We start from the raw sequence: 24,650 nt of genomic DNA, 5'->3' as shown, positions 1-24,650 counted from the left end.
GCTGCTTTTCCACACTTCGGATGCCGCTTCACCAGGCTCAGCCCCCTTACATCCCAATCAGTGCTCTCACCTCCTGTTTCCTTGAGAAGCCAGAAGCCATCGGCATGCACTTCATATCTCCCACCTCCCTGTCCCGCCACTGCTAGGAGAGGGGGTCTCTCCTTTTGACCAAGGACAACCCCCACATACATGCACAAGGATCCCACGCCGTCTTGCCTCGACAGGGAACCAGTGCTCAGTTACCCCCTCCCTTTCCCGAATCCCTCACCTGGGCTCCTTCTTCTCCTGGAAACACAGTGTAACCTGCAGCAGGAGTAACACAGGAGCAACCGCAAGCTCCCCTAGACCCTGCTGCCTCTCGTCCTCCCAGTCTCCTGAACTTCTAGGAGGAGGGCTCCTGCTCTCCATCTCCCCTGCTTCCTTCACCCCTTGCCCTTGTGCAATCCGGCCCAGGCCCTTTCTAACCCTTCTGCCAGGTCTCCACCACCTTCCCCATCTCCATGTATGAGGATGCCTGCTGGTCCATACCTATCTTGACCTCTCTGCATCATCGGAAGCCTCTGAATGTTTTCTTTTCCCTTCCTGCGTCCTTTCTTTCCCCTAGTATCTCGCCAGTCACTCCCCCTTCACTGGCCTCTGAAACACTTCTAGCTTGGCTCTCTTCAGTTCTCACCCTGTGTGACCTCCTCAGGGACCCTAACCCAGGAACAGCAAGGGTGGAGGGACGAATACTGGCTCTGTAGTCAGATAGTTCTAGGTTTCAATCCCAGTCCCAACAATGGGTGAGTTTGAGCAAGTTTCTTTACCTCTCGGAGCATAAACTTTCTCATCTAGAAAATGGGAGGATGAAATTCTGACCTTGCTCGTGTTGGAGGGCACAGATAGGTCGCGTGGAAGGTCCAGCACAAAGAAGGGGGCAGTTTACCCCACAGTGTGGGACATTACAGCTCCAACGGTCACCAATGTGATGACCCCCAAATCTACATCTCTAGCCCCCACTTTCCTTGTAACTCTAACTCTATGTGTCCAGTTTTCAGGCCCGTATGTCTAGCGCTCTTCTCTCTCTCCTAACTTGCCCTGTATTTTTGCCCACCGAGAGAGATTCCCACTGGTGTTTTTCAAGATCTCAAGATGAACCAACCCCAGCTGAACGTTGTCCCTCTCTGCACGCACCCCTGACCTGTCCTCTTCTTGACCTCCATATAATGGCCCCATGACCACTCAGCGGCCCCAGCTGGCTTTCTCAGAGTCTGAAAAGACTGCCTCTTCCTCTCCCATCTGAGAGGTCACTGCATCCTGAGGGCGAAACATCTGAAACCTCCCTCAGTTCTACGCCTCCTCTCCACCCCCGTTGCTGCTGCCTCAGCCTCCAGGCGCTCAGCATGTCTCCCGTGGACACACACAGGCCTCCGTGCCAGTCCTGAGCCCTCTTCCCCAAAGACACTTCGTGTCCCCCTTCTGATCTCACTGTCGGCACAGCCAAGCCACATCAGCCTGCCACATACCATGGCCTTGACAGCTGGGAAACCTCTACTGCCCTTCGAGATCCGGTTTAGATGTACCTTGTTTATGAGGTCTTCCTGTGGCCCCCACAGGCGTGGTGCTCAGTGGCCCTTGAAACCTACCCTGATGGTCCTGGGTGTGCTGCGCTTTAATGGTTTCTCTTCAGTATCTGTCAGACGTTTGAGGGCAGGACCATTGTATCCCCAGCCCCGAGCATATGCCTGGCACATAGTCGTGCTCAGTGAGTGTTTGCCGAATGAATGAAGGAATGGCGAGCTCTTGGGAACCCCAAGGAGGGGGGCAGTGCGCCCCTGACCTGTCTCCCTGCCTCCCACCAGCCCCGAGCTGTGTTGCCTAAAGGACTGGTGGCAGCAGAAGGTGTTAAAGGGAGGCTCAGCATGGAAGTCAGGGGTGGCGTGGAGAGGTCAGACTGAGGAGAGAGCACAGAGGTGCAGGAGACCCTGGGAGGGGCTCTTCTGGCCAGAGACTCTGAGATTCTGGAAGGCAAAGAATCCGAGCTGGAACCTTCCAAGCCAGGACTGAAGGTCTCCCCAAAGGTTTGGAGAACTGGATGATGACAATCTGGGTAAAGCAGCCAGAGGCAAGAAACTGGGGAGAGAAGCAATGATCCGAGGCCTGGGGCCAAGATGGATGAGGCGGGTGGGGTCTACTGGCAGGTTCCCTCGCTGAACCCTGGGGAAGCAGACTCAGGAGGGCGAACCCTTATCGTCTCTACCCCCTTCATCAGTGATCTTTCATACTGATGCTTCAAATGTCACCATTAGAAGATAACTCCTTTGAGCTAAAATTGTATTTCTTGGGTCCCAAATACAAATATCCCTGTGAGAGATGACTCCTTTGTGAGTTAACATGTTAGTTATCTGCTGAAGCTCTAACAGTGCCATGGCAAAGGAGGGGCTACAGGGACACTGGCTGAACTTCTGAACTTGGCTGAGCACCGGTTCGGCTTTGCTCCGCCTGCCCTGTTTCCTCATGGCTCTGCTGCCCCAGGTCTCCCCAGAGGAGAAGATGGAGAGATGGAGGAGGCCTTGCTACAGGTATCCTGGATTAAAGCCAGGATGAGTGGAGGTGGAGGCATTGGGGCAAAGTTCAAGGTACTCGCGAACCAACTTATAAGGTGAATTGCTGTAAAGCAAAACTCGGTTCCCCCATTAGCTTCTATTGTTCTATTTTCCAAGAAGGGCCCTTACAGGACTGAGAATCCATTTAGAAGAAGCCGAAAACCCGTAGCAAGGAAGGGGTTGGCATCTCTGCCGCCTGTCCTCAAGCTGAGTGCTGAGGCCCTCAGAGAGGGCGCCTCCCTTGTTTGGTGGCAGGCTCTCCCTTCTTCATGCCACCACTTCCCCTCTGTCCTGGGCGTTTGGCGAGCTTGCTCAGCAAAGCTAACGGGCATCACCGCCAGGCTGGGACTCCTTGGTGTCTCACCCTGGTCCTGCAACAATTGTCTGCAGGAGCCTGAAGAAGAAGTCCTGACCTTGACTTGGGCCTGAGGGCTCTTGAGGAGAGAGGGGAACTCCTGCTAGTCCTCTCCTGCCCTTACCCACCCGTCCCGGCTCTGGTCCGGTCCTGCTGGGATTGACGGAGAAACTCCCTTGCTTCTCCTCGCCAGACCCAAGCTGTAATGTTACCCTTCACCAGTAGGTGCCGCCGTCTATCACACCATCCTCCAGTCTTTGGTGACGTCCTGAAGCCAAACCTTGGGGAGCCTTCCCAAGGCACCCAGCGCTACAATCTGCAAATGAAATTATTATAAATGAGATACTCCCACATTGATGAAGTTAAAATGTGAAATTAATTGTGTGTTTCTGAATAACCACAGATTTCAATTTTTAATCAGTTTGACATTCATTGTGCACTTGCTACGTGCCAGGAACTTAAAAGATACAGGCATTCAGAGATGGCATGGTTTTTCTTTTAAAGTTCATAATTACATAGGAGAGCGAAATGTGCCTCTAAATAATTAGAATATAAGGTAGAACATGGGACTTCCCTGGTGGTCCATTGGTTAAGAGTCTTCCTGTCAATGGAGGGGACATGGGTTCGATCCCTGCTCTGGGAAGATTCCACATGCTGGCAGCTGAGCCAGCAACTGCTGAGCTCACGTGCCCCAACCACCGAGCCCGCACCCTGGAGCCTGCGCCCTGCAACAAGAGAAGCCGCCTCAGTGAGAAGCCCGCGCACTGCAGCCGCAAAGTAGCCCTCACTCCCCGCAACTAGAGAAAGCCCTCACACAGCAACAAAGACCCAGGGCAGCCAACACAAAATAATTTTTTTTTTTTTAAGAAAGGCAGAACATGGTAAATACCCAAATACGGAGGTGCCAACATAAAATTCTAATGAAAGCATTAAAAGAGACAGATTAATTCCAGCTGGAAGCTTGGGGAACGACTCAGACGAGGAGAGGTTTTAAAGACGACCCCAAAGAATACGTAGACTTTCTATACACAGAGTTGGGCGAAGACGGTGAGGGCTTTCCAGGTGGTGGAAACAAGATGAGCGAGGATTTGAGGGGGAATGTCTGCCAGGAATTAATGTGGTTTGACTAGGGGTTTGACACGGGTTTAAGGGGCTGGAGAGGAAGATCTGAAAGGTGGGGTGGTGAAGAGCCTGTTCCCAGCCGGGGCTAACGGGTTGATCCTGGTGTCTTGGCTCCGGGAACCCGGAGGACTTTAAGCAAGGCAGCAGCAGGGCTGGCTCCTGTCATGAGCTACCTTTCCATACCCTGGATACTTATGTGCTCTGTGGGACTTCAGTGTTTAGCGACTTTATCTCATCAAGGATGCAGGAAGAGAACAGAGAGCAGAAAGGGGGCACAGAAACTGGTGAAGGGGAGGGAAATGATGGCTAGAAGGGAAGAAAAGATGGAGAAGGAGGAGAGGCAGCAGGGGAGGGGGAAGGCAGAGCCCACCCTGGGAGGAGGCTCGGCCTGGTGCTGTGCTCAGGGAGCTGTCTGCACTTTTCCAGGCCAGCGGCCTCTGGCTCCCAGCCCCGGCAACCACAGAGGACAATGTGAGGCGGGCTTGTTTGGTGATGTGTTTGCTGCTGGCCCTGTTTGTTTGTTTTCTATTATTATTATTATTTTTTTCCTGGCAGTGGATGCGTCTGGGGTAGAGAAGAAGGAGGAGATCAGCACCGTGGCTCGCAGTGACAGTGGCCCCCAGGTCAGGCTCTGGGCTGCTGGGACTCTTCAAGTGGGGGCTTGTGGGCATTGGAGTTGGACTTTGGATGTTCCTGGGAGAGGCCTCTAAGTGGGCACCCAGAGCCAGGTGGTGGCTGGCCCAAGCACAGAGATGGCTTGCATCCAGCTCTTTGTCCTTGTCTTTCTCTACCCCGACAGGAAAGAATTAAAAGTCCTTGAGGCCTGGGCTCCTTGCCTGTGTGGCCAGGATGTCGTGCTGGGCTGGGGAGTCTGTAACGGTACAAAGAGCAGCCACTTTCAGCTCGGCACTGGGGGCCGAAGGGGGAGTCCACGCGAGCCCGCCTGCTCTCAAGCCCTGATGATGAGTCTGGCCTTCTCTCTCCTGTCCCACAGCCCTTGGAAGCCAACCTAACGAGCACTATTAAAGTTAATGAAACACAAAGAGTCCTCCGTTTGCTTGGTTATGACTCTTTACGAGATTGCTCCCTCTTGCAGAGGAGATTCATTTGAGCTGCCAGGGCTTAGCCTTTGTCCCCCTAATTTTTATTGGCCCATTAACAAGATCAGATGCCCTGGGCTGACCAGGAATATCTGGTGTGGGTTCCCAACAAGCCCCATTGGGTCCAGTCTCAGGTGGCCTTTTGATTCCAAATTAGCCTAAGAACGGCCCCTGTTCCCCTTCTTCCTTCTGTTCCTTCTCCTCCTCCAAACCCAGTTTTCTATGTCGGTACAGCAGGGATTTGGGAAGAATTCAGACACTAGGAGATGCCTCCCATCTGCTTTAGAATGTGTCTCAACCCACTGATGGAGCAGCTCCCCTCGTAAGAAATCCAGTGTGGCCTCAGGGCTTTACTCCCCATTAAAATGGAAATATACTGAACCTTGTTAGTAATTTGCATTTTGGTGTGAATCAGTTCATAAGGTCATGGATTGGCTGCGAGGGAATCTGGGAATCTCTGGTACTGTACACGGGTTTTTATCCCCGATGTTCATTTTTCCAGAGAGAGGTTTTCTATAACTTTCTTCAAAGTTTTCATGACACTCCCGCCCCCTCACACAGGCAGAAAACCTCTCTGGAAGTGGGAGAAGACTGGTTCATAAATGGGGCCCAGAAGACAAACTGTCCTACCTGCTTGGCCCGTCCCACCCCTGAGAAGGAACTGGGCCACCCCCACCCCCACCCCCTGCCCCGCTCCTCTGGAGATGCTTCTTCCACAGACCTCCCACGGTCACCACTGCTCAGTCATGCCTTTCTGAAATCTTAAAACCAACCTCAAGCTGGGGGCAGGGGCAAGAGCAGAGCCCTTTAACTCTACTGATTTACATGGCAAGGCTGTAAATGATAGGTTCTCATGCCTGGTGTAAATACTCATAAACTTCACTGTAAGTGCCGGGCATCACATGTCTTGGGCGCCCAGATCCTCTGCAAACCCCATATAGGCCTGCCTGGCATTCAGGAGGTCAGGGAGGAGAGGAACGCTGAGCTGGCTGCAGCTGTCATGACAAGGTCACAGCTGTGACTAGCGGGGGAGAGGGCGTGGAAGCTAGTCTCTGTCGACCCCGCGTCCTCCCGGATAGAGCAGATGGCCCCTGCACAGTGATGCCTCAGAGTGGCTCCTCTCCTGCTCAGCTAAGGCTGACTGTTCTCACAGGTTATGGCATTGTCATCAGAAAGCCCCTATTAAAATGCAAAGGGGCTTCTTGTGAAGATGAGTAGCGCTGGCTGGCTGTCCGTCACCCAACAGAAAGCAGAGTCCCCAGACCCCGGAAGATGAGGTTTGGCATACATGGAGAGACGTTTCCAGCAGATCAGTGTAATAGCTATATGACGTTAAGTGGCCTTTCAAGTAGTTTCTCTAATTCCACTCTTGGGGTCTGAGAGCCTGTTCTTCACATGGCAGCCAGAGTCATCTTCAAACAGAGTTTCACAACCTCAGCTCTCTTGACATGTGTTGGGGGGGCTGTCCTGTGCCTCATTGGACGTGGCACAGCAATACCCTGGCCTCTACCCGCTGGATGCCAGGAGCACCCCCGCCCGAGCTGTGACGACCAAACACGTCTCCAGATCCTGTCAAGTGTCCCTCAGGAAAGGGGGGCGAGGTTGCCCCTCCCCACCCCCATCCCACTGAGGATTCCTGTCATTAAGTATAAATCAGATCATGTCACTCCCTGTGAAATCCTGCAATGACTTCCCACTGCTCTGAGGGTGAGATCCAGCGACTCGGCGTGGCCCCCACGGCCTCGGTGAGCTTGTCTTGTCTTAGGTGTGCCTCTCTGCTCTTGTCCACCATCCACCACCCCTTAGTCAAGGGAAGCTTTTTTAAAAGATTTCCTTTTATTTAGAACGTTGGCTTTACTTTTATTTAAATATATACACATATATGTGTGTGTATAGTAGAGTGAGAGAAAAACCAATTATTCTTAATTTATAAGTTAAGTTGTAAAAAGAAACTCCAATACAGACTGCATGAACCAATCTTAAGAATCAGACCGTATTTATCATATATTTTCATTTTGTACTTTTTTGGTTTCCACTAAAATGCTATTATTGTGTAAAACTGAGACTTTGCTTTTATGTTGTCTTTGATACGTGGAATTTTTTGATGTACCTAGGTAAGCCAAGCTTTTTCTTGGACGAAACAGAAGATGGAGAGACACTGGCAAGTATTGGATATGTTTTGGAGCCTTTTCATACACCCTTATGACAACTCATAAATATCTGACATACAGAGTTCCTTACTTTTGTTTGTCCTATCTCCCCCATGAGAGCAGGGACAGTGCGTGGCTTGTTCACCGTTGTAACTGCATTACCTCCCCTGGTGCCCACCATATAGCCGGCTCTGAATAATTATCTGTAGAGTGAATAAATAAGGATGGCAGGAGCTCAGAGAGGGAGAGGGACCCCTCTGGAAAATCAAAGGAAGTCTTCTTGGTTAGGAAGACTAGAGGGCAGGAAACGGGAAATGTCTTCTAGGACAGGGCTTAAGGGATGGCAGAAGCAAAAGCCCCAAGAAAGCACAGTGGGCAACAGGCACTGCAACTGACCCAAAGAACACACAGGCCGCAGACCTTCTGTCTTCTGTCCACAAGGGGCAGAAGAACAAATGCAGTGTGAATACAACTTCTGGTCTGAACGGATCCAGGGGTGAAGTGTTTGTGTCCCTTGATGGAGAAGCCAGGAGAGAAGTCAGCTAAGTTGGAGCCTAGTGAAACTGGAGATGAACCAGGGAGGATTTTGATTGCTGAGCCTGGAGTCTAGACTTGGCTGAGCCTATGAAAAGTAATAATTATTCCTCTTGTGGTATCTGATGTCCATGACTCCAACGGCTCTGATCCCCTTCGACCCTGGAACCGGATCTGTGGCCACAAAGGAAGTCGAGGGGACTGACCAGACAAGGGAGTCTAGACCAGCGCAGAGAACCCTGGGACCCCAATGCAAGCGGCCTGGGGCCCGCTTCCTTTTCCCCTCCCTCTCTTGATGTGTGGCCTTGCTCAAGGCATTGGACTGCAATGGACCTCCGCGTCCTCCTTTAGGAAAACAGAGTTAACAATACCTGCCCCGTTCAGAGGAGAAATGAGGTCATGTTTATGCAGCGTTGTGAGTTCACTGGAGACAATGAGTGGATTCTTCTTAACAGTAACAATAATAATCATTGCTGTAAATCTAACCAGTAAATATATCTCCTCAAAGCTGGAGTTGGGCCCCTCAGTAGGATAGCAATTAAAGCTTTAAAAAAAAATCTCTAGATGGGGGAATTTTCTGGCCCATTTTTATTTTGGGGGTTTGCAGAGTTGATATCACTGTGGGAGGGAGGGGGACCTACAGCAATCCTTCATTTCAATTTCATTCAGTTGCACGTATTGTATCTCTCTTGTCCTTAAGTTATCCTCAGAGGGTTTTGTAACTTCTCACCCTCCTTCAGCTCAAGGAGGAAGAGGTTCCTTATGTTCCCCATCTCTGCACATACTCAGTGCCCCATTCACTCCCAGAAACAGTCATTTGACTATGAGAGATCCTGGCCATTTGGGCACTGGACACAAACTAGCCTGCAAAGTAAGTGGCTTGTCTCCAGGATCGAAGTCCAGTTTCCACCCATCCCACTAAGTAGGCTGAAGCTTCCCACAGTGAGCTATGCATTCAAATCCCCAAAGAGTGGGGCCCATTGATTCTCAGGCAATTCTAATGCAACCAGGACCTGTCTGAATTTGGGAACCCCAGGTTTAGGGAAGTATTAGTTATGAAATGGGTCTACAAAAGAGCAAAATGATGCTGATACAAAGGCATTGTTAAAGTTTGGGTCAACCTGGCAGAAGACCCTTTCTTGTGCCCCAATCCACAGAATGACAGGAAGCTACAAGAAAACAAACAAACTATATTATAGTGTGAGAAAACTAAAAGAGAACGCTCAGCCTATCAGAAATGTTGGGTGCCAGAAAGATAAAGAACAAATAGCATCAAAGCTATAAAGGAATAAGACTGGAGGAAACCAAGCTAATACATATGAAGGAGAAGGCCACAGAGGAGGGAAAAGTGGTTTGGGAGACAGGGGTCAGAGGGGAGCTCTAAGCCTGAGACAACAGACTCAAAATAACCAGAGGAGGTCCCAGAAGTGTTCCTTTCTGCTTCCTGATCTGTGTTCAGTAGTTCACAGTAGAGGATTTGCCCCAGGTTGCAGGGGTTCTAGAGGGGCAGAGCAACGTTCCAAGCAGCTACTGACACTCTGAAAGGGAAGTAGGGAGTCCTCATTCAGAAGAAAAGCTGCTAGCAGGCCACTCCTCTCTCTCCCACCCTCAATAACCAGTGACAAGGCTATAGTGAACACAAAACCGGCAAACAGATATTCTCCAACACAAAAATGAGCAAAACACCAAGAATCTCTAAGGGGAAAGGGAAAATAAAACCATGGTTCAGAGAAATTGTTTTGCACAGCCAGTCCTGTCCAATAGAACCTTCTGTGATGATGGAAGTGTTCTGGATGTGAGCTGTCCAACATGTAGCGCACGCCACATGTGGCTAGTGACCACCTGAAGCGTGGCTGCTTCAACTGAGGAACTGAATTTTAAATTTAATTTTGTCTTAATTTAATTTAAATAGAAAGCAGATACGGTATTGGATAGTAAAGCCCTAAACTCAACATGTACAAGAGTGAACGCCGAAAGAAATAGAGATAACAGAACAAAAAACTGTTGGTTTGTTTTTTTAACTGTCTTTGTTAAGATCACTTGAATTGCAGAATAGTTATTTTCAAGAGATGAAAAATAATAATAAAGTCCATTTGAAAAACCAACCAGGTATTTTTTAAAAATTTTAAAACTGATCGTCAGAATTTGAATCTCAGTAGATGGTCTGAGATAAATTTAATGATCTGATTATTAGAAAGACTGAGCTGAAGAAGTCTTCTTAAACACAGTGAAAACCGTAAAGAGACGGAAAGTCTGAGAGGAAAGTTAAGAGCCATTTGTCTAATAGGCATTACAAAAGGATATAGCTTATGAGAATAGAAGAGAGAAAGTAATTGAAGAACTAATAAAAGAAAATTTTCCAGTTGTTGAAGAAAGAAATTAATTACTAGATTGAATGTTCCCAAGGGGGTTGGGGGGGAGAAAGACTCATACCTAGACACATTTTGGTGAAATTTCAGATCACCAAAGATAAAGAAAAAAATATCTGGAAGTTTCCAGAGAGGAAAAAGCAGGTCATTAACACAATATGTTATATTGGCATGAGACTGGATGTTAAAAGACAATGGGGCACTATCTCCAAGTTCCAAAGGGAGAGGAAGTATTCAAGTGGGAGGGACGTTTAAGACATTTTTTGTTTTATAAGGAGAAAGTTTGCCACCCTCATTTTCTCTAAAGAATTCCTAGGAGAGATGCTTCAATTAAGCTAAGCAGATGCAAGAAAGAGGAAGATGTGGGATGCTAAAACTGTGGTGAGCAAAGAAATTAGTAAAACTTTTAGTGAAGTCTAAATTATTGAGGCATAATGTAAACATTTCAAAAACAACACTTTGGATCCATAATCTACTTGGAAGATCTAAACATGGGGGAGGAAAAAGAATGTTAACATGTATTAATGGAGAAAGAATCTCCTAATCATCTCTAGACATTGATAGAAAATTGTGAGTTAAAGAACATAGGATTTGGGACTTCCCTGGTGGTCCAGTGCTTAAGAATCTACCTTCCAATGCAGGGGACCCAGGTTCAATCTCTGGTTGGGGAGCCCTCGTGTGGCAATTACTGAGCCTGCACGCCTCAACTAAAAAGCCCCCGGGCCACAGCAAAGATGCTGTGTGCCACAACTAACACCAAAAATAAATAAGTTTTTTTTTTTTTTTTTTTTTTAAGAATATAGGATTCAAATTTAAGAACAGAAAATGGGATATTGGAAAATCAACTTCCAAATCACAAGAGTGAATGAAAAGGGCAAAAAACTTAATCTAAGAAAAAGCATGAAGAAAAGATTTTTTAAAAAGAAAAAGAAAGCATGGTAAAGGGGAAGCATAGAATGACAGGGTAAGTCTGCAACTATCATTAATATTACATGAAAAAAGAGACAATTCTTCCATTAAAGGGCAAAATCCGGCTGTATACTGTTTACACAGAAGCGTTTGAAATCAAGTGGCAGAACATTTTGAATATGAATAGATGGGGGAAATATACCAAGCAAATGATAACAAAAGTAGAACAAGTATATTAGCATTAGATAATTTGGAATTCAAGGCAAAAAGCCCTAAAAGAAACAAGATTCACTGAAAAAAGTTAAGGTCTTAACAAAAATTTTTAACATCTATGATTTTTAACAGTTAAATTTAAAAATATATAAAGCAAATGTTAGCGGAAATCAAGGATAAATGAACAAATCTATTACCATGGATTGGTGATGGACAGGGAGACCTGGCGTGCTGCAGGTCATAGGGTCGCAAAGAGTCGCACACAACTGAGTGACTGAACTGAACTGAACTGACTGATTGCCATGGATGAAGTCTCCAAAATCTGCAAGTGAAGTAGAAAAAAGTCATAATGAAAATAATAGAGGATTTGAGTGACAAAGTTAACAAGCTTTAACTAATATATGTTGTACCCTACAAACTGAGAGCACTTTTTTTTCAAATACATGTTTAGAATTCACATACAATAAACTCCCCCCAAATTCTAAACCACCCCCCATTATACCAGCTATTTTCTCTGCACATAGTACATGAAAATAAGCAATTAACACTAAAATGGTGGGGTGGGATGAGGTGAGGTGTAGTACACTGGCAAAATTGGAATCAGTCAGCACTATCTTGTGATGTATTTCCTAATTGTTGCTGTTTTTTCTTTCTCTTGGATGTCTCCTTTATTTAACAGAAGTTTATAATGTGCTTCCCATGAGTCAGGCATTCTTTTACAAAATTTTCACTCAGCTGAGCCTCAGCCCAGTCTTAGGAGTTAGATTCTGCTGTTGTTGTCCAATTGTATAGGTGAGGGAGATGGGACACTGAGAGGCAAAGTAACTTGTGTGAGGACACATTCTTAGTATGTGGCTCTGGAGTCTCTACTTAATCACTGTCTTACACTGCCTTTCATCTTCAGATGTGACTTGCCTTTTTCCTCTAAGTCAAAAACACATCAAATAATACCTAATATGTGCACTCTGTGATCTACAGAGATTCTACTCTATTTAACATTGGATCAGTCACCAAGCAGGCTACAAATGGAGAATGTGAAGCATTCCCATTAAAATCATTTACCTCAGATTGGGTCTCAAACCCAACCAAAACCCAGTTTGGCACTCAAACCCACGTGACTGAGACTCAAACACATGTGGCTAGGACTTGAACCTGGCCAAAACCTATAGTACCTGGTTTCATGACCTAATGAAGCTCAGGTTCTTGATGTCTCATCACAGAAAGAACTCAGTGAGAGACAAACTGATAGGTAAGAAGTGGATTTATTCAGATTCATAGAGAAGCACACTCCACAGACAGTGTGTGGGCCATCGCAAAGGGCAAGTGTGGTGAAATGTGGCATGGTTAGTTTTTATAGGTTGGGTAATTTTGTATGCTAATGAGTGGGAGGATTATTCCAACTATTTTGGGGAAGGGGTGGAAATTTCCAGGATTTGGGCCACTGCCCCCTCCTTGGTCTTTGACAGTGCCTTGGAACTGTCATGGCGCCTCTGGGTGTGTCATTTCACTTGCTGATTGAGGATCAAGGTCTAGTCTTGTCCGCCATCTTGGTCCCATTTGATTCTAATCAGTTTGTGTTGTGTCCTCGGGCTATGTCATTCTTTCAAAAGTTGTGCCCTACCCCTTTCTCCACAGGAGGGCCGAGAGGAGCTACTCCACGTTCAAGGTCAGGAGGAGTGGCCATGAGAAGATACCCCTCGTCCAAGGTAAGGAGCAGTGGCTGCACTTTGCTGGAGCAGCCATGAAGAGACACCCCACATCCAAGGTAAGAGAAACCCACGTAAGACGGTAGGTGTTGCGAGAGGGCATCAGAGGGCAGACACACTAAAACCATAATCACAGAAAACTAGCCAATCTGATCACAGGACCACAGTCTTGTCTAACTCAATGAAACTAAGACATGCCGTGTGAGGCCACCCAAGACGGTCGGGCCATGGTGGAGAGGTCTGACAGAATGTGGTTCACTGGAGAAGGGAATGGCAAACCACTTCAGTATTCTTGCCTTGAGAACCCCATGAACAGTATGAAAAGGCAAAGTGATAGGATACTGAAAGAGGAACTCCCCAGGTCAGTAGGTGCCCAATATGCTACTGGAGATCAGTGGAGAAATAACTCTAGAAAGAATGAAGGGATGGAGCCAAAGCAAAGACAGTACCCAGCTGTGGATGTGACTGGTGATAGAAGCAAGGCCCAATGCTATAAAGAGCAATATTGCATAGGAACCTGGAATGTTAGGTCCATGAATCAAGGCAAATTGGATGTGTCATACAGGAGATGGCAAGAGTGAATGTCGACATTCTAGAAATTGGTGAACTAAAATGGACTGGAATGGGTGAATTTAACTCAGATGACCATTATATCTACTACTATGGGCAGGAATCCCTTAGAAGAAATGGAGTAGCCATCATGGTCAACAAAAGAGTCCGAAATGCAGTACTTGGATGCAATCTTTAAAATGACAGAATGATCTCTGTTCATTTCCAAGGCAAACCAGTCAATATCACAGTCATCCAAGTCTATGCCCCAACCAGTAACGCTGAAGAAGCTGAAGTTGAACAGTTCTATGAAGACCTACAAGACCTTTTAGAACTAACACCCAAAAAAGATGTCCTTTTCATTATAGGGGACTGGAATGCAAAATAGGAAGTCAAGAAACACCTGAAGTAACAGGCAAATTTGGCCTTGGAGTACGGAATGAAGCAGGGCAAAGGATAATAGAGTTTTGCCAAGAGAATGCACTGGTCATAGCAAACACCCTCTTCCAACAACACAAGAGAAGACTCTACCCATGGACATTACCAGATAGTCAACACCAAAATCAGATTGATTATAGTCTTTGCAGCCAAAGATGGAGAAGCTCTATACAGTCAGCAAAAACAAGACCGGGAGCTGACTGTGGCTCCAGTCATGAACTCCTTATTGTCAAATTCAGACTTAAACTGAAGAAAGTAGGGAAAACCACTAGACCATTCAAGTATGACCTAAATCAAATCCCTTATGACTATACAGTGGAAGTGAGAAATAGATTTAAGGGACTAGATCTGATAGACAGAGAGCCTGAATAACTATGGACGGAGGTTCATGACATTGTACAGGAGACAGGGATCAAGACTATCCCCATGGAAAAGAAATGCAAAAAGGCAAAATGGTTGTCTGAGGAGGCCTTACAAATAGCTGTGAAAAGAAGAGAAGCAAAAAGCAAAGGAGAAAAGGAAAGATATTCCCATTTGAATGCAGAGTTCCAAAGAATAGCCAGGAGAGATAAGAAAACCTTCCTCAGCGATCAATGCAAAGAAATAGAGGAAAACAACAGAATGGGAAAGACTAGAGATCTCCTCAAGAAAATTAGAGATATCAATGGAACATTTCATGCAAAGATGGGTTCGATAAAGGACAGAAATGGTATGGACCTAACAGAAGCAGAAGATGTCAAGGAGAGGTGGCAAGAATACACAGAAGAACTGTACAAAAAAGATCTTCATGACCCAGATAATCACAATGGTGTGATCAAATCCCCAAACTCACCTAGAGCCAGACATCCTGGAATGTGAAGTCAAGTGGGCCTTAGAAAGCATCACTACGAACAAAGCTAGTGGATGTGATGGAATTCCAGTTGAGCTATTTCAAATACTGAAAGATGATGCTGTGAAAGTGCTATGCTCAATATGCCAGCAAATTTTAAAAACTCAGCAGTGGCCACGGGACTGGAAAAGGTCAGTTTTCATTCCAATCCCTAAGAAAGGCAATGCCAAAGAATTCTCAAACTACCTCACAATTGCACTCATCTCACACGCTAGTAAAGTAATGCTCAAAATTCTCCAAGCCAGGCTTCAGCAGTATGTGAACCGTGAACTTCCAGATGTTCAAGCTGGTTTTAGAAAAGGCAGAGGAATCAGAGATCAAATTGCCAATATCCGCTGGATCATCGAAAAAGCAAGAGAGTTCCAGAAAAACATCTATTTCTGCTCTATTGACTGTGCCAAAGCCTTCGACTGTGTGGATCACAATAAACTGTGGAAAATTCTGAAAGAGATGGGCATACCAGACCACCTGACCTGCCTCTTGAGAAACCTGTATGCAGGTCAGGAAGCAATAGTTAGAACTGGACGTGGAACAACAGACTGGTTCCAAATAGGAAAAGGAGTACATCAAGGCTGTATATTGTCACCCTGCTTATTTAACTTACATGCAGAGTACATCATGAGAAATGCTGGGCTGGAAGAATCACAAGCTGGAATCAAGATTGCCGGGAGAAATATCAATAACCTCAGATATGCAGATGACACCACTCTTATGGCAGAGAGTGAAGTTGAACTAAAAAGCCTCTTGATGAAAGTGAAAGAGGAGACTGAGAAAGTTGGCTTAAAGCTTAACATTCAGAAAACTAAGATCATGGCATCTGGTCCCATCACTTCATGGGAAATAGATGGGGAGACAGTGGAAAGTGTCAGACTTTATTTTTTGGGGGGCTCCAAAATCACTGCAGACTGTGATTGCAGCCATGAAATTAAAAGATGCTTACTCCTTGGAAGGAAAGTTATGACCAACCTAGATAGCATACTAAAAAGCAGAGACATTACTTGGCCAACAAAGGTTCATCTGGTCAAGGCTATGGTTTTTCCAGTAGTCATGTATGGATGTGAGAGTTGGACTGTGAAGAAAGCTGAGCGCTGAAAAATTGATGCTTTTGAACTATGGTGTTGGAGAAGACTCTTGAGAGTCCCTTAGACTGCAAGGAGATCCAACCAATCCATCCTAAAGGAGATCAGTCCTGGGTGTTTATTGGAAGGACTGATGCTGAAGCTGAAACTCCAGTATTTTGGCCACCTCATGTGAAGAGTTGACTCATTGGAAAAGACCCTGATGCTGGGAGGGATTGGGGGCAGGAGGAGAAGGGGATGACAGAGGATGAGATGGTTGGATGGCATCACTGACTCTATGGACATAGGTTTGAGTAAACTCCGGGAGTTGGTGATGGACAGGGAGGCCTGGCGTGCTGAGATTCATGGGGTCACAAAGAGTTGGACATGACTGAGCGACTGAACTGATCCCTTTCCCTCCTGTTACACCGTCACCTGGAATAGTGTCTGATACAAGAAAATCTTAACAAAAAAGAACAAATAAATGGTCAGATGAATAGACTGAATAGATGAATGGATGGGTAAGTGTATGGATTAGATATGTTTGTAAATGAAGTTTTATTGAAACACAGCCACACACATTTATTTACATGTTTGTGGCTCGCCAGAGGTCGAGTGGCCTGCAAAACCCGAAGTATTCACTCTATGGTACTTTACAGAACAAGTTTGCTGGACCCTAGAATGTAAAGACACTTTCTTCCTGGAAGTTGTTATCATCGAGGCAACTTCAAGTGCTGGAGAGGAAACCCTATCACTACTTGTGGCATGAAAAATGGTCAAGAATGGTCTGTGCAGGAAATTGCCAGGATGCTCTTCGAGCCGAAAAAATGCTCTTATGGGGGAAAAGGAGGCGGTGTTAGCAGATGACTGTTACCCTTGCAGAAGTGGTTGAAAGGCAGGCTTTGGAGCCTGAGTTGACTTGGGTTTGCTTGCTAGCTCTGCCGCTTACTAGCTGTGTGACTTCAGACAGGTTCCATGTTCTCTCTAAACTTTAATTGGCTTCTCTGTAAACTGGATGATAAGATCTGCCTCTAGGGTAGTTCAAGGCTCAAACAAGATATTGCATAGAAACTATCTAGGATCTAGGAGCCCTGGCAAATGGTCATTATGTTTCAATGTGGATACCAAATGTGATTCAGGGTTCAGTTCAGTTCAATTCAGTCGCTCAGTTGTGTCCAATTCTTTGCGACCCCATGGATTGCAGCATGCCAGGCCTCCCTGTCCATCGCCAACTCCTGGAGCTTACTCAAACTCATGTCCATTGAGTCGGTGATGCCATCCAACCACCTCATCCTCTGTCGTCCCCTTCTCCTCCCACCTTCAATCTTTCCCAACATCACGGTCTTTTCAAATGAGTCAGTTCTTTGCATCAGGTGGCCAAAGTATTGGAGTTTTAGCTTCAGCATCAGACCTTCCAAGTCAAGGTTGATTTCCTTAGGATGGACTGGTTGGATCTCCTTGCAGTCCAAGGGACTCTCAAGAGTCCTCTCCAACACCACAGTTCAAAAGCATCAATTCTTCGGTGCTCAGCTTTCATTACAGTCCAGCTCTCACATCCATACATGACCACTGGAAAAACCATAGCTTTGACTAGACAGACCTTTGTTGGCAAAGTAATGTCTCTGCTTTTTAATAGGCTGTCTAGGTTGGTCATAACTTTTCTTCCAAGGAGCAAGTGTCTTTTAATTTCATGGTTGCAGTCACCATCTGCAGTGATTTTGGAGCCCCCCAAAATAAAGTCTGTCACTGTTTATATTGTTTCCCCATCTATTTGCCATGAAGTGATGGAACCAGATGCCATGATCTTAGTTTTCTGAATGTTGAGTTTTAAGCCACCTTTTTCACTCTCCTCTTTCACTTGCATCAGCGGCTCTTTAGTTCTTCTTCACTCTCTACCATGAGAATGGTGTCATCTGCATATCTGAGGTTATTGATATTTCTCCCGGCAATCTTGATTCCAGCTTGTGCTTCATCCAGCCCAGCGTTTTGCATGGGCTGCAGCCCATGCGTTTCATACTCTGCATATAAGTTAAATAAGCAGGATGACAATAAACAGCCTTAGCATACTCCTTCCCCAATTTGGAGCCAGTCTGATGTTCCATGTCCAGTTCTAACTGTTGCTTCCTGACCTGCATACAGATTTCTCAAAAGGCAGGTCAGGTGGTCTGGTATTCCCATCTCTTGAAGAATTTTCCACAGTTTGTTGTGATCCACACAGTTATAAGACTTTGGCATAGTCAACAAAGCAGAAGTAGAACTCTTTTGCTTTTTTGATGATCCAACGGATGTTGGCAATTTGATTCAGAGTTGGTCTCCAGTTATTACTGGCCAATTTCAAATGAGTTTTTGTTCTCAGGTAGCCCTTTGTGGAGAAGACCACCACTGCCCCCACCCACTTCTTCCTGCAGTTACCTTCTGTGGCCTTCCAAGTTCCATGCTGGCTCTCATCCTGTCCCAACCCTTGCCCCATCCCATCCCACCCTCTGCACTTACACTCTCCCTTCCCCTGTTTTTCAAGTCATTATTGTTCTCTGGGTGTTTCTTGTGAACCCAGACACCTGCCCAAACAGATCTGCCCCCACAAGGGATCCAATGAGCCGCTGAGGGCCCTTTGGGTGATTTGACAACAGCTCTGGGTTGAGCGGGCACACATTGACCCACAGGTGGCCTCTTCATTCCCAGCCACACTAGACAGCATCACATGCCTGGCGTCACAGGGTTTGACATTCCTGCCACCAGAGAGGCATTGCATTCCTTTGTGATTATTCTTACCCTCAAGACGTTCTTCTGTTAAAATGCAGGTAATTCCTGGTAGGAGATCACCTGTGTCCAGGTTCTTATCTTGAGTCACAGCCTCTGAGGTCTTAACTTAGCAATGGTCAACTAATTCCTGAACTGTTATAGTCCCAAGTGGGATCCTGTATCTGAAAATGATTTCAACTTTGTGAAGAGAAATATATAAGCAAAGGATCATTTTTAATGTTAAAAAGGGTTAGCAGCTATCATCTCTATTTTACTGAAATGGGTGTTGCAATGAGCCCAGAGGAGTGAATCTCTAAGGGTGGAATTACAAACTACAAAATAAGTCTTAAAATATTTAAGGTGGGGACTTCCCTGGGGGTCCAGTGGCTAAGACTCCCAATGCAGAGGCCTGGGTTCAATTCCTAGTCAGGGAACTAGATCCTACCTGCCACAGTTAAGAGTTCACTTGCCTCACACACCCTGCAACTAAAGATTTTGCATGTGCAACTAAAGATCCCGCCTGCCACAGCTCAAATCAGAGATCCCAAGGGCCGCAACCAAGACCCAGCATGGCCAAATAAATAAATATTTTAAAAAACATAGTGAAGATGCCAGGGGAAGGTCCTTTCCCTTCCTAAGCCCATTGCCCAGGTGACCATCAACTCAGCCAAGGGGCCAGCTCCCACCCCTGGAGTCTTGGAGTAGAGAAAGTCCTGTTGGTGTGACTGAGCTGTTGATGCTGAATCTGAGAACCAGGAAGAATCTTAGAAGCCACTTAACATTGCAGGTGAGGAAGTCGAGGCCCAGAGAGAGAGAAAGCTGCTCTCTCATCTACATTGGGGGAGCCTAAGTAGACAGGTAAGCAAGGGCTAGTCTCTTGGGCGAGGAGCAGGGTGGCCAGAATGGGTCAAGAGGCATAGGAAGCAAAGCTGTGTTGGGGACTCTGCCCTCCTGGCGGTGCTGGCCCCTCCTGGCCTTCCCCGTGCCCACACAGCACAGAGAGACCAGTCCACTCAGCGCCTACCTCCAGCCACCCCTCCTTGCCCGGGGCCACTCTGCGAAGGGGAGGCCTCCCATCCCTGCCTTGGCCTGCAGAGAGAAAGTCCAAGACAATGCCACTAAACTGAAAACATCTCTGTCTTTCTCATGGAACAATAGCCATTAATAACCATGGAACTGGAGCAGAAATGGAACGTGAACCCCAGGGGCCTGGGAGCTTGGAGGGTTGCGGGGGTGCAGACGAAGGGACAGAAGGCTGGACCCAGCCTCTCCCCACCGCCTCCTCCCGCCACCCACCCGCACTCCAGTCCCAGTGAAGCACTCCTGGTGGCACCTGACTTTCCCACTTGGAACATTGCTTGAACCCCCGACCCACCCGCCACGCTCTGGTGGGGCCGAGGGGTTGCCCAGATGATGCTCCTATCCATTCCTGCAGTGCCCAGGACACACCACACACCAGGAAACCGGGAACTGCACCCAGGGGATGGCTTAAATGCTGCCCCCAACACCCCAAACTGGGCATCCCCCTGTTCCCTGCGAAGCCCTGCAAGCCCCCAGCTGGGGAGTGGGCAGGGCTGCATGGGTGACCTGGAGGCCAGTGACCACCCTGACCCCGGCCCCTCACTATGGGCACCCCCAGCGTGGGCTCTTTTGGGGGTGGCTGAGGCAACGAGCCCCGCTGAGAGCAGGAGATGACGCATTTTTCTGAGGCCACAAGCCGCTTCTGACAGATCCACCCCATCGGGGAGCAACTGAAACCTCATCCCACCCAGTACGGCTTTTGTCTGCACCACATATTTGTCTTGTTTGGAAGATTTTTGTGGGTTTTCCCGTCTTTCTCCAGCACTCACTGCCCTGAAGCGGATGGAGGCCGTGGTGGGGCTGAGGGAAGGCGACTTGGGGCTCTGTCTGGTGGTCTGCGGCTCAGTTGGAGGTGGGGGAGCGGTGTGGTGCCCCCACAGCATTCCCTGTGCCCCAGGCGGGCACTCTGGGCCCAGGCCACACACCTCTGCCCTGTGGATGTGCGCCTCTCCCGGTCTGTCCCTGGATGCGTCCTCTCATCTTTTTTAGCCTCCTCAGTGCCAGCCCCAGCATCCCTTTTTATCCCATCACGTCCCCTTGTGCCAGCCAGCCTGACCCTCGTGATTTCCTGCCTTCTGGCAGCTGTGCACGCTTTTCCTCCCCCTCAGAGCGCCCTCCCCGTTTTTTCCCACCTGTCTGAATTCTGAAGTTGCCATCTCTCCTCCTCCTTGGTGCCCACATGGACTACCTTACCCTTCTGCAGTTTCCCCTCCTTCTGAACTCCAGGAGTGTGTGTTTTCCAGCCCTCGGGTGATCCAGACACCACCCCCCACCTCGATCCCATCTGCTCAGCCACAGGGAAGACAGAGGCCACGGCTTTCATGCTTTGGTTTCTCCCCATCATGCCTGTATAAAGTGATTGCTCAGTTAATACGTGTTTATGGCTTCTCAAAGGTTGGCCATGGACTAAATTAGAGAATTTCAGTGATGGAAGAAACTGAATCCAACGACCCACTCAGAACTCAAAATCCTGCCAAAAGATGTCTGGCTTCAGCTTACACGCCTATAGTGACAGAGATCCCACTATTTCTTGGGGTCACTCATTTCCTCTCCTGATAGCTCTGACCATAAGAAAGTTCTTTCTCATATGATACCTGCCACCTCTGGCTTTCCCCACCCTATTTCAAGCTAGACTACAAAAACCATTCCAATCCCCTTGACTCACAATTACCTTTCAGACATTTGAAGGCAGAAATCTACCTCTGCAGTCTTTCGTCCTAACCCCTGGGGCCCCTACGCTTCGATGACCATGGACTTCAACCTCAGGCTGAGCCTCTTCCCAAACCCTTGCTGAATTGTCATTCTCCTGACAAAATTTCCCCTCTTCCTAGATCAAAATGGATGTCCTAACCTTTCAGATGGGGCTTGACTCATGTGGTAATTTGAGATGTCTGAAAGGAAGGAGTCCACTTTCTCACCAAGTTAGAACGGCGATTAGACCAGTTGCTTTGTCTGTTTCCCCATTTGTCTTGGCGCAGCCCTACCCACTCCTGAGGAGGTAACTGGAAAACCTGACAACTGCTTCTACATGTTAGTGAAGGATTGGTTTTCCACACACCTCAAAGGCTGTCTCTTAGGTCATTTATATGCGTTTTAATATAGGTATTTCAGAGGGAATACCAAATGTTCTAAACCAGAGAGGTGACTCACTGTGGCATTTCAGGCCGCTGAGATATTTTGGGACAAGCGAGCCCTGTGGTGCCTGGCCTGCCTCTCCCTGCTCCTCTGCGGGTGATGGAGAATCTCCAGGGCCCAAGTACATTTGCATCAGGACCAGGCACTTCTCAAGGGGTTGCCCCCTCCAGCCCCCAGCTCCCTTAACCTGCATCAATTATTAGAACTTATGCTTTGCTGCCTGTATGGTTCACATCTTTCTTAAGTGTCCGTGTCTGGTAGCAAATGAAGGACTCCTTGAGGAAAAAACAGGGATCTTAACATTTTTAATCAATGTTCCATATCTTGATCATGGCGATGCATACACAAATGTATGCGTTTATTGAAGCTCACCAAACTATATACTTAAAATGGTTGCATCTTGTTGTCTGTGAATTACACTTGGGCAAAGGTGGTTTTTATGTTTTTATTTTGGCAGTGCTAGATCTCCATGGTGGGGCGTGGGCTTTCTCTAGTGGCGGTGTGTGGGTTTCTCTTGTGGCACACGGACTCTCCAGTTGCGGCACTCAGGCTTAGTTGCCTTGAAGGCATGGGGAATCTTAGTTCCCTGGCCAGGGATTGAACCCACGTCCTATTGGAATGTGGATTCTTAACAACTGCACCACCAGAGAAGTCCCTGAAAGTGTTCATGTCCCTTACAGAGTCCAGAGTCACATCCTGCTCAAACCTCTATTCATGTGCATCTGTGTAGTGGTTCACTCAGTTAAGCTGTACCTAGAGCTATAGCCATGGGCCGTCTTAGCTTTCCTACCCAACCACCAGCTTTATGTGTCTCCTCAAACACTGTGGCTGAAATAACACTCTGCATTCTCTGGCCTTGCTTCCAACTGGTCCCTTTACCCTGTGACTCAGGCCCAAATTAAGGAGACACGCCTGATTCCTCACCCAGTCTATCTTGCAGGATTGCTTCAACATGACTGTTACCATCACTGGTGTGGCCACATTACAGGTCCCTCGCACACCAGCTGCCTCACCAGTCTTGCCAGTCACTCAGGTTGAGAGTTTAAGGCTTTGAATGTGGGATCACAGTCACCCAAGGTCGATTCACCAGACCGTGGCTGCTGCTCAGAGCCTCCCAGCCACCCTGTTCGGGAAGTCACGGGGCAGTGGTCCTGCCTAAGCACCTGGGCCAGGGTGCTAGTCATCTTGCCTGAGTCAGGGCTTAAGGTGTTCTTGGATGCTGGGCCCTGTTTTACCCAAGTGCCTGGCTTCTTTGTGTTGTCCGGAGCTCATGAGTGTTTCCTTAGAAAGGAAGATAGCAGTCACCTGTGGGTAGCAAGATGAGGCGATTTTTATTTGCCTCTTTATGTTTTCCAGTCTATTCTAATGATTCCCAAGTGTGCCTGTCTTGCCTACCAGACTGCAAGCTCCCTGAGGGCAGGGTCTGAGTCCCTCTTCATTATCCTTCACTCTTCGCTGTGTGCCTGGCATATATCTGGTGTTCGAGAAATATTTATGGGCTGACTAATGACTTCAGTTTCATGAAAACTATGGGGGAAGTGTTCTGCACTCATCAAACAGTATCAGGTGTTGATGAGGCTACAGAGAATCCAGGAGGCTTCTGTGCAGCGTGACCTGATCCAGCCTTTTTGGAGGGCTATTTGGCAATATCCCGCCAAGTGGAAAAAGCCCTCCAAAGTCTTTGCTCTGGAGATACTGTCTGTTGCTTGTGCCTACGAATGTTCATGGCAGTGCTGTACGGAATCACAAAAAGCTAGAGGTGACCTATGTGTTCCTCCACAATGGACAGTGTTGTAGTCACACAATGGACTATACACAGCATGGACTCAAACACAGCCTCACACAATGATGTGGATTACTCTCAGAAACATAAAGTAGGTCAAAAAAGAAAATGGCAAATAGAGATGTACAGTATGACACCATTTATATGGCCTTTAAATAAATGTAAAACAACACTCTATGTTGTTAGTTATATACAGAAGGTCTCAGGAAAGGCTGAGAGGAGACTCAGGGTCCAGGGTCCAGTTCATCCCTCTGCAAAGGGTTATATGTAATATGAATATAGTAAGATACAGAGATATTTGATAAACATTGAATTCAGGAGAATCGTTACCGTGGTGGCAGGGAGCAGAGAGGTACTTGTGCCAAGTAACAGAGGGTTTCACCAGTATTGGCAGAGTGATATTTTCCAGGTTGGGTGATGGTGGGCACATGGTGTTTGTGATGTGATTCTGTATTTTGTGGTCATGTTACTGTTGTTCACCGGACATCCGTGGCTCCTTCTCTTCTGAGCACACAGTAGTTTGCACTTTCTGGTGCTCTGTGGTTGAGAGTGACCCTGTGACCAGAGTTGTGAGCTAGACCATTAAATCGCCTTTTCAAGATCCTCCAGCTCTCTCTTTTGCTCCTGACAATGTCTGAGATGTTGGCTGTTCCATTCGCCTGAACTCCTGCATGATTTCAGTGAGCAGAGCCCTCTGCTCACCCTTGAAGGATGTGGAGCAGAAGCAGGAAGCAGCAAGTAGCAGAAGCAGAAGTGTGTTAAGCCCCTGAGATATGGGGGTTGTTTGTTACTGTAACATACTCTGTACTATTCTGACTGATACATACCTTTTAGGGTGCTTGAATATTTCAATTAAAAAATGAAAGGAGGGCAAACATCCATGCCTTTTGGGCAAGCCCCAGAATTTGATAAGGAAAGGAAGAAGATGAGAG

The 24,650-nt window shown here is 47.2% G+C and overlaps 1 protein-coding gene across 1 annotated transcript in view; it reads left to right on the top strand.

Annotated features, from left to right (window-relative positions):
• Positions 1-24,650, top strand: part of TCP11 (t-complex 11) — a 161,836-nt gene that overhangs the window by 49,895 nt on the left and 87,291 nt on the right. Inside the window, exons 4-6 of the mRNA XM_061146510.1 lie at positions 4,618-4,685; positions 11,012-11,179; positions 12,973-13,043. The gene's annotated coding sequence lies outside the window, so the exon portion shown is untranslated. The remainder of the gene's footprint in view (positions 1-4,617; positions 4,686-11,011; positions 11,180-12,972; positions 13,044-24,650) is intronic.

The sequence above is a fragment of the Dama dama genome, chromosome 7 (assembly GCF_033118175.1).
Source record: "Dama dama isolate Ldn47 chromosome 7, ASM3311817v1, whole genome shotgun sequence".
Taxonomy (NCBI): domain Eukaryota; kingdom Metazoa; phylum Chordata; class Mammalia; order Artiodactyla; family Cervidae; genus Dama; species Dama dama.
The sequence above is the reverse complement of the archived record's forward strand: the minus strand, read 5'-3'. Positions and strand labels throughout refer to the sequence as shown.